Below are 9509 nucleotides of genomic sequence, written 5' to 3' on the forward strand. Positions count from 1 at the left end.
ACAGAAAAAGAAATATTGAAAGATCGACTCTAAAAAAAAAATGAAACAGGCTTCTATAGAAAGGAGAAAGGCATAATTAGAAAGGCAATAGCTACAATGTCTTACAATAGAATAAATATGATGTTGCAGAACAGGACATCAAAAATTTTAAGGATCAGAGAGTGAAACAGGACAATAAAGAGTATTTCCTTATTGTTTCTGTTCTCTATAGAAGGGGTTAGAATTTGTATTCCTATCAGTTAAAATAAAAAGATAAATAAAGGGTCAATATACATACAAAACAGGATGGCCATAAGTCAAAACTTACAATGAAGTCACAAAGCCAAAAAGAAACCAAGATAATAGAAGAAAACTTATCAAGCCACAAAAAGAAAATGAAATGAACAAAAAGGAAATACCAAATCAACTGGAAAATGAAGTACAAAATGGAAATGAACACCAGTCTATCAATAATTATCACAAATGTTAATGGACTCAGTGCTTGAATCAAAAGATATATATTGTCAGATGGGATAATATAACGAGACTCTACATTATGAAGCATACAAGAGTCCCACTTTTGTAAGAGGAACAAAAATTAATTGAAAGTCAGAAGATGGAAAAGTATATTGAATGCAAATGGACATGACAAGAAAGCAGGACTAGCAGTACAGACTTCACACAAAATAGACTTTACAAAAAATGTCATAGAGAAAGATAAACAAGGACATGAAAAAATGATTAAAGGAGAAATAAAAAATGAGGGTATTAAACTCATTAAGATATATGCACTCAATATAGGAGCACCTAAATACATTTAGCAAATACTAATAGATGAAAAGGGAGAAATGGATGGGAACACAATCCCATTCGGAGAATATATCTCCCCATTACCATCACTAGACTGGTCTTTCAGACAGAAATTAAATAAGGGAAAAAAGATACAAACAGATACGATAAAATAATTGGAGTTGGTTCATATTTTCAACACAGTACTCCTCCCCAAAACAGAATATACATTCTTTTCAAGTTCACATGGAATATTTTCTAGAAAAGATTATGTACTCATGCACAGAAGAATCCTCAACGAATTTAAGAAAATAAAACAAATTTGAAGCATCTTTTCTGAGTATAATACCATGAAACTAGAAATCCTTCACAGAAAAACAGTGTGAAAAAATGACAGCATGTAAATTAAACACCATGTTACTATAACAAGTAGGGGAGATGAAGAAGTAAAAGAAGAAATTAAAAAATATCTTGAGAAATATGTCAAAATACTACACAAAGTGAATGGAATACATTTAAAGCAGGCTTAAGAGGTAAGTTTATAGTGACAACCGTCCTCAAATTAAAAGAGCAATTTCAAATAAATAATCAAATGTTCTATGTATACTAATCATGAAAAGAAGAGCAAACAAAACCAAAACTCAGCAGAGAGAAATAAGAAAGAACAATGAAGAAAGAATTGAAATACACATTAAAAAATAGAAAAAATCAATTAAAGTCTTTTTTGAAATAGTAAGCATAATTCACGAAATTCTGGACAGGCTCACCAACAAGAAAAGAGAGAGAACACAAATAACGTAAGAAATGAAAATGCAGAAACTACAAAGAGTACAACAAATTTGCATAATATCATAAGTGAACAACATGAGCAACAGTATGGAAACAAAATGGATAACCAGGAATAAATGGAGAAGTTTTTGAAAACATTCAGCCCACCAATATTGCATCAAGAAGAAATTAACCATTTGAACTGTCAGATCACCAGAAATTGAATAGAATTATCAATAAAATAAAAAATCTCTGCAAGCAAAATTCAAACCAAACTAGATTCACTGGGGAATTTGACCAAACATACAGAGAAAAATACATACCAGTCCTCCTCAAACTATTCCAAAAATTGATATGGAGAGAGTACACCCAAACTCACACCGTCAGGCCAACATCAACCTGATAAAAAACAGGACAAAGACACCACCCCAAGAGAAAACTATAGGCCAATAACACTGATAAACATTGATGTAAATGTCCTTAAGAAAGTATTAACAAACAGAATCCAACAGCATGTAAAAAAGATTATACACCATGGTAATGTTACTTCATCCCAGGAAAACTAGGATGGTTTAATTTATGCAAATAAATCAATCAATTTTAATACACCATATCAATAACCGAGAGGACAAAAAACCACATGATCATCTCAGTAGATGCAGAAATAACATTTGAGAAAAATTAACACCTATTTGCAGTAAAAGTTCTTGTAACAGTGTGCTAGAGGGACCATATCTCAACATAATGAAAGCTATTTATGACAAACATATAGCCAGCAAAATACTCAATGGTGAAAAACTGAAACACTTCCAACAAAAACCTGAGACAAGACAAGGTTGCCCATTCTCACAATTTCAATTCAATACAGTCTTGGAATTCCTAGCCACAATGATCAGGCAAGGAAAAGAAATAAAAGGATTCAGACTGGAAAAGAAGATGTAAAATTGTCATGATATGCAGACATGACACTATATATTGAAAACTGTAAAAGCTTCACAAAAAATTACTAAGGCTAAAAAAGGAACTGGGCAAGGTACCCAGAGTAATGTACAAAAAGGTGGTGAATGAAATATACATGGAGAAGTAGAAAATATTGATTGAGGAAATCAAAAAAGATTTGAAGAATTGAAATCATACCCAATGGTCTCGTAATGGAAGAAACAAAATGGTTAAAATGGTCATATTGTCCAAGGCAATCCACAGACTTAATGTGATTTCCTATCAAATTATGCCAAACTTCTCTTTTTGGGACTGAAACAAATGATTCTAAGATTTACATAGAGTCATAAAAGATCCATAATTTCCAAAGCAATATTAATGAAAAACAAAGAGGTTGGAGGAATAAACCACCAGTTCTCCATACACTATTGCAGAGCTACAATGAACAAAATGACAAGATATTCATACAGAAAGAGGCTTATGGACCAAAAGAACAGAATAGAGGGCCTAGGAATAAATCTACAGGCCTACGTTCTATTAATTTTTGACAAAGTATCCAGGAATATGACAGGGAAAAGACCATCTCTTCACCAAATGATGTTGGGAATCTGGATAGCAACATGCAGAGCAATGGAGTTAGAACACTCCTTCACTCCATACACAAGAATAAACTCAAAATGGCTTGAAGACTTAAATGTAAGGAAAAACACAGTAAATCACCTAGAAGAAAATATTGGCAAAACACTCTGAGATAAATCTCAGCAATGATCTCCTAGAATAGCCTACCCAGGGAAGGGATGTAAGAGCAAAATTAATAAATGGGACCTAATTAAACTTATAAGCTTTTGCACAGCAAAGGGAACCATAAACAAAGCAAAATGACAACCTGCAGGATTAAAGAAAATATGTAGAAATGTGCAACTGGCAAAGGCTTAATTTCCAAATTACAAAGATTTCATACAAACCATTAATAATACTTAAAAAAAACAAGAAACCCAATTTGAAAATGGGCAGAAGCCCTAAACAAGCAATTCTCCAATAGAGACATACAAATGCCACATAGATATATACAAAAAAATTGCTCACTACCATTATCAGAGAAGGGTAAATTAAAACTATAATAAGTATCACCTCACAACAGTCACAATGGTCATCATTCAAAATTCCACAAACATTAAATCCTGGGGTATCTGTGGAGAAAGATGACCCTCTTACACTGTTGGAAAAAATGTAGTTTGGTGCAGTCATTGTGGAAACCAGGGTGGGGTTTCCTCAAAAGAATAAAAATAGACTTAACTTACGATCCAGCAATCCCACTTCTGGGTATAAATCAAAGGGAACCCTAATTCAAAAAGACATCTATACCCCAATGTTCTTTGCAGTGCTATATACAAGAGCCACGACATGGAAGCAACCTAATTGTCCAACAACACATAACAGTATTCAGAAGTTATCCTGTATTTACACAATGGAATAATATTCTGCATTAAAAAATGATGAAACAATGACATTTGCAGCAAAATGGATGTCCACAAAAAGTGTCATTCTAATTGAAGTAAGCCAGAAAAAGAAAGAAAAATAATCCATGACATGATATATGCGGAACCTTAAAAATAAATTTGGATGAGGAGACTATGATTTCATCTACAAAACTGAAACACACTCACAGATTTACTAAACAATTTTAAGATTACAGCGGAAAGGGGATGTGAGAGGATATATTTGGGAGCTGTAGATTCATAAATTTTTTCCACTATATATAAAAGTAAATTTTTTCAAAATTTCTCTTGTATAACACAGGGCAGTAAGTCAAATATTGTGAAGTAATGTTTAATAGGCACATAAATATATGCATGTATTGGGACACTGTGCTATACACCACAGATTGACACATTGTAAATGGCAGTACTTCAATGATAAATAAATGAATAAACACGCAAATAAATATATAAATAATAACTAAATAAAAATATTTAATAATAAATGAAATAAAAAGATTCACACAACTTAAATTTACACCTCATGGATCTAGGAGAAAACAGAAAGAATAAAGAAGAAAATTGAATGAATGAGAGTATGGCAAATAACAAGAGATGCAATTGGAAAGGTAGAAAGAAATATACCTAAGTCTGTTTCTTTTAAACATAAACTAGGCATATGTTTAGGTTGGCTAAGAAAATATAGACTCAAATAAAATTAGAAATAAAAGATAAGATATTACCACTGATGTTGTAGAGATGCAAAACATCATAAGAAATTACCACTAGCCAACGATTTGAATGACCTAGAACTAAAGACAAATTCCCAGAAACATATGTTTTCCAATACTGAATCAAGAAGTAATTAGAAAGATAATAGAGCAAAAGTGTGTTTGAGTAAGTCAATAATCCAAACTTCCAAAACCAGAAAAAATTTACAAAACGCCTTTACTGGTGAATTCTGTCATACAATTGAAGACAATTTTTCACCAATTCTTCCCCAAATCTTCCAAGAGTTTGAAGGGGGTGAAAGATTCCAAACATATTTTATGATGTGAGCTTTATTTGCTTAACAAAGCTAGAAAGGACATTATACGCAAAAAATAGAATATTATCCCTGATGAACATATGTGCCAAAATTCTCAACAAAACACAAGCAAAATGAATTCAACAAAACATTTAATGTATCATAAACATACATGAGTAAAGGTATATATCCCTGGGTTTAAGTATACTTCAAAATATTCAAATCAATAAAGGTGACATGCCACACTAATGGAATGAGAAATAAAACTCACACAATCATCTCAATAAGTGCGGAAAGAGCATTGTATATAATACAACATCCTTTTAAAATACTCCCAACAAATTAAATTTGCCCTGTCAGTGGCACGATATAATTTACACACAAACACTGTGTGGAGATAAGCGAAACAGTTCTCTGTTTTTTGATTCTTAGAAGAAGGGTTTATATAGGACATGCACAATGCCTCACATATAATCTAGGTTATAACAATGTTAATAATCTTAAGCTATTTATGTTCCCATGCTCCTGCAGTAAGCGCAGGATGTTAAATGATCAAGAATTGTTTTAAAGTTCATCACGGAACTTCATTAATTAGGCCATCTCTTATCCAGCCGGCTTTGCCTGTCTTGGGATATCCTCCTCTGACGATCTTACCCAGCATAGGCTATCCAGCCATCCATACTGGATATATTGAGTAGACCATTTGTTATCCAGCCTGGATATGTGACATTCCTCACAGATTGTTTATCAGTTCAGCCCATGGGCTTATTCTCTAGAACCTTCAGACAGGGGCCTACAAACCAAACATCCCTTGACAGAAAACTGGATGAAGAAAATTTGATGTATATATGCAATGGAATCAATACTTTGCATTCCTATCAACAGTGTCCACGCTGTTTCTTTTTCTCCACAATCTCACCAACATCTATTTGTTTTCTTTTTGATGAGAGCCTTCTAACAAGTGTGAGGTCTTGTCTCATTTTAGGTTTATGACTTTCCTAATAATTTATAACTCTGAACACATTTTCATGTATTTTATAGCCAACTGTATGTGTTCTGAAGAAAATTGATTCAGATCTATCTATTCAGTTCCTATGGACATTTTTTTAAATTGGATTGTTTGCTCTTTTTTATGTTGTTTTGGGGTAAGAGTTTGCCATATATTTTGGATATTAACACTTGATTGAAAATTATCACTTAAAAATATGTTCTACCATTGTGTTGGTTGACTGTTCAGTTTATTGATCATTTCTTCTGCATTGTAAATCTGTTTAGTGTGACACAATCATATTTTGTTAGTTTTACTTCTGCTTTCCTTGACAGAGGAGGCATATGTAGAATCAAATTAAATCCAATATCAGAGTGTACTTCTTATATTTTACCCTAGGATTCTTTAATTTCAGGTTTTATGGTTCATATGCCCATGAGTGGGATTGCTGTGTCATATGATAGGTCTATTTTTATTATTTAAATGAACTTCCATAATGTTTCCAAAGTTGTTTCACAAATTTTATTTCCCACCAACAGCATTGGAGAGTCCCTGTTTCTCCACAACTTCCCCAGTCTTTATTACTTGTAGACATTTGGATGACAGCCCTTCTCACTAGTGTGAGGTAAAACATTATTTTATTTTTGTCTTGCCTTTGTATAATGATTTGCAATGTGAGCACGTTTTTATATTCCTGTTTGTCATCTGTGTGTCCCTTTTAGAGAATTGTCTTCTGCTCATTTTCTGGCTGAGTTGTTTGTAGATTTTTGAAATGGTGTTGCATGAACATTCTGTGTATTTTAGAAATTAGCCCCTTATTGATAACATTGTTTCCTAATGTATTCTCCCATTTGAACTCCATCTTTTCATTTTGTATATTTTGCTGTTTAGAAGCTTTTAAGTTTAGTTAGGACCTACTTGTTTATTTTAACTTTATTGTTTTCAGCTTGGGAGTGTGACATAAGAAAATTTTGCTAAAATTTTTGTTTTGTTTAGCCTATGTTAGATTCCAGAAGTTTTATTGTGTCATGTATTAGATTCAGATATTTAAAACATTTTGAATTTATTCTTGTATAGTGTGAGGGATTGTTCTAATTTTATTGGTTTACATGTAACTGTTTAGCTTTCTCAACATCACTTGCTGGAGACTGTCTTTAAGGCATTGTATATTTTTGTTTCCTTTGTCATAGTTTAGTTGACCATAGGTGTGATGTTTTATTCCTACTTCTATGTTCTGTTCCAGTGATATAGATGTTTGTTTCTTTTCCAGTATTGTGCTGTTTTGATTGCTGAATTTTTGTAATATAATCTGAGATGAGGAACGGTTATGGTTATGCCTCCAACTTTGTTCTTTTAACTCATTGTTTCTTTAGCAGTTCTGGTCCTTTTGAAGATCCATTCAAATCATAGGACTGTTTTTAGTTCTGTGGAAAATATCATGTAGTTCGATCTGAATAAATTTATATCTGTAGACATATTTTGTAGTATGTATATTTTAACAATATTAATTCCTCTAAACGAAGACCTTGAGATTTCTTTCCATTTCCTTGCATCATCTTCAAATTTCTTTATAAGTGTCCTATAGATTTTATTATGTTGGATTTTCCTTAGGTTTTTCATGTTTTGATCTGATTTCATATGGATTTTTTAAAATAATGGAATATATTATTGTTAGTGTAAAGAAATGTGACAGTTTTTTATATTAATCATGAATCATGATACTTTGCTAAATGCCTTTATTAGTTTTAGTTGTTCTGGTGTGGAGAATCTTTAGGGATCTCTATATAGATTATCATGTCATCCAAAATAATAACAGTTTTACTTCATTCAATCCAACTTGACTAACTTTATTTCTTGTCCAATTGCTGTTACTAGGACTTCCCATACTGTGTTTAAGAGAAATGGTGAGATCGGGCATCCTTGTCTTATTCCTTAATTTGGCTTTCAGTTTTCACTTTTGTATATTACATTGTCTGGGGTTTGTAAGTAATGACTTTAGTTATGTTGAGATATGTTTCCTGAATCCTACTTTGGAAAGAGTTTTCTGTTGTTGTTGCTGTTGTTGTTGTTGTTGTTGCTGTTGTTGTTTTAATAAATAAATGTTGAATTTTCTGAAATAATTTTTATGGATTTATTGAGATGACCACGTCATTTTCTCTTTTCCTTTTGTTAATGTAGTGTATCAAACTGATTGATTTCTTCATGTTGAACAATTCTTGTGACCCTGCCATGAATCCAAGTGATCATGGTGGATGATTCATTTTTGCTATTACTGGATTTAGTTTGCTAATAATATTTTGTAGAATTTTTGCATCTAAATCTGTCAAATTTATTGGCTTGAAGTTCCCTTTGCCTGTAGTATGTTTGTTTGCTTTGCTATCAGGGTGATGAATTTTTCATAGGATTAATTTGGGAGTTTCCCACATCTTCACTATTTGTGAATAGTTTGAAGAGTATAAGTCCTGCTTTGTATTTTTATTCTCCACATGATTTGTTTAAATCTGCACTTACAAATGATCAAAAAGCACATGAAAAAATGTTCAATATCACTAATTATCAGAGAAATGCAAGTCAAAACTACAATGAGGTATCACCTCACACCAGTCAGAATGGCCGTCATTCAAAAATCCAAAAATGACAAATGCTGGAGAGGCTGTGGAGAAAGGGGAACCCTCCTACACTGTTGGTGGGAATGCAGTTTGGTGCAGCCATTATGGAAAACAGTGTGGAGATTCCTCAAAAGACTAGGAATAGACTTACCATATGACCCAGGAATCCCACTCCTGGGCTTGTACCCAGAAGGAAATCTACTTCAGGATGACACCTGCACCCCAATGTCCATAGCAGCACTGTTTACAATAGCCAAGACACGGAAACAGCCTAAATGTCCATCAACAGGTGACTGGATAAAGAAGAGGTGGTATATTTATACAATGGAATACTACTCAGCCATAAAAACCGACAACATAATGCCATTTGCAGCAACATGGATGCTCCTAGAGAATATCATTCTAAGTGAAGTAAGCCAGAAATAGAAAGAAAAATACCATATGAGATTGCTCATATGTGGAATCTAAAAAACAAAAACAAACAAACAAACAAAAACAAAGAATAAATACAGGACAGAAATAGACTCATGGACAGAGAATACATACTTGTGGTTACCGGGGGTGGGTAGAGGGTGGGAAGGGATAGACTGGGATTTCAAAATTGTAGAATAGATAAACAAGATTACACTGTATAGCACAGGGAAATATACACAAAATGTTATGATAAATCACAGAGAAAAAAACTGACAATGAGTGTGTATATGTCCATGAATGACTGAAAAATTGTGCTGAACACTTGAATTTGACACAACACTGTAAAATGATTATGAATCCATAAAAAATGTAAAAAAAATCTGCACTTCTATTTAACGATTTTTTTAAATGCAGATTCTTTCATCTAGAAAGCAGTTTGTTCAAATTATTTGTTTCTCCTTATTTCTGTCTCTTTCTAGACATTTGTCTATTTCTTCAAATTTGTCAAGATTATTCGA

Source organism: Vicugna pacos, unplaced genomic scaffold (genome assembly GCF_048564905.1).
Source record: "Vicugna pacos unplaced genomic scaffold, VicPac4 scaffold_19, whole genome shotgun sequence".
Classification (NCBI taxonomy): Eukaryota; Metazoa; Chordata; class Mammalia; order Artiodactyla; family Camelidae; genus Vicugna; species Vicugna pacos.